Source organism: Oryzias melastigma, linkage group LG6, assembly GCF_002922805.2.
Source record: "Oryzias melastigma strain HK-1 linkage group LG6, ASM292280v2, whole genome shotgun sequence".
NCBI lineage: Eukaryota > Metazoa > Chordata > Actinopteri > Beloniformes > Adrianichthyidae > Oryzias > Oryzias melastigma.
The window spans coordinates 15,845,861-15,847,641 of record NC_050517.1 but is presented as its reverse complement, the minus strand read 5'-3'; positions in this window follow the sequence as shown (position 1 = coordinate 15,847,641).

Genomic DNA, 1,781 nt, shown 5'->3' with positions numbered 1-1,781 from the left:
CACTTGAAATCTTAAAGACTCCAAACAGACTGAAACTCATCTAAAACATTGTAGATTACATCTTGGTTGTGACTGTAAAGATCCAGAAATGTAGAAAGGGACCGGTAGAAAGACATTTATGCACCCAGACAAAGATGATCTCCTTTGTGTAAGGATGATGTGACACATTCATTTAGTGATGCTGCAGGGATTACCCCAATGATTGACTGAAGGTGTCTGTCACGAGAAAGGGGCCACAAATCTTTCCAGAAATGGAGAAAAATAGACGGTAGAGGAGAAGATTTGACCTTGAAATGTCATCATCCGTGTTTACTCTGAGCTGAGGATGTGACTCCCCTGAACATCAGCTGTGTGCTGCTTTAGAATGAAATCCTCCTCAGGATACAACAGCTGAAGCATCCGAGAATAAATAAACATGGCACAAACAGCGTGTGATACTAATGGATTTGTGAGGGAGAAAAAGTGCTAATTTTAATCTAATTTTCTTCCTTTTGTCAAAAGTCAGCAGGTGGTTTCAGGGGAGAGGCAGAACTGCTGCGTTTCATACAGAAGTGCATTTTAAAATCGTAACTCTTTGAACCAGAGTCTATCAGGGGAGATTCAAAGCTTTCATCAGCTGACAGTGTAAATATTCTTAATAAAAAGAAACCGATTCTTTCATGTGGCGCTCCCTTCAGGATAAAAGTTCAGTTCTGGCTGACAGAAACACGAAACTTTAACGTTTGTGTGAGAAACACCAACCCCTCCATCAGCTCCCTTTGTTTGAGTTTTACAGGAACATTTTCTTTTTTTTTTTAAATCAGTCACTTTGTGTCAGGACTTTCCAGCTCAGCTGCTTTCCGTTCCTTGTGTAAACTCTTATCCTGAAGAAAAGTGCCTCGTTAATTTCTGCCAACAGGGCAGACGTTTGACGCCAAGAGGACTTTGGGAAAGCGAAAATATTTTTCTGTCTCTCTGGATGCGACAAAGGGTTTGCTGCTGACACAGTGGAATACTTTTTGGCGGGATTTCTTCAAGGACAAAACTGGTGATATATTTCCATTCCTATGCCACACCTAAACTGAAATAAGGTATTTGACAGATGGTTTGGTGTGATAAAGTTAGTGGCAGGGGCTTAAGATTTTAAATTATTCTGTAACAGTGGATTGTAATAGAACAGGGGTCTGCAACCTGCGGCTCCAGAGCCACATGTGGCTCTTTTATCTATCCATAGTGGCTCTCTGGCTGAAGAAAAATAAAATAATAGTAATTTTCAAAAAAATTAGAGTTCTATTTTAGCAACATGCTAACGTTTTTGCTAGTTTGTTGTCTACTGGGGGTTTTAGGCTAATTTAGAGTTTAGCTTCTATTTTAGCGACAGGCTAACATTTTTCGACTAGTTTTCTGAGGAATTTTATGCTAATTTGGCATTTAGAAACATTTTAGCAAAATGCTGATGTTTTTAGCTAATTTGGTATCTACTGAAGTGCCTGGGATAATTTAGAACTTAGCTTCTATTTTAGCCACATGCTAACGTTTTTGAGGAATTACTGAGGAATTTTACGCTATTTTGGAATTCAGCTAGTAATTAAGCAATAAGCTAGCTTTTTGTAAAGGCTAATTTGGCCTCAAATTACTTTTTTATTCTAATTTGGAATTTAGCTAATATTTTAGCAATATATGCTAACATTTTTTGGCTAATTTCTTATCTACTTGAGTTTTTAGGCTAATTTAGAGTTTAGCTTTTCTTTTAGCAACATGCTAACATTTTTGACTGACTTAATTTACCAAGGAGATTTATT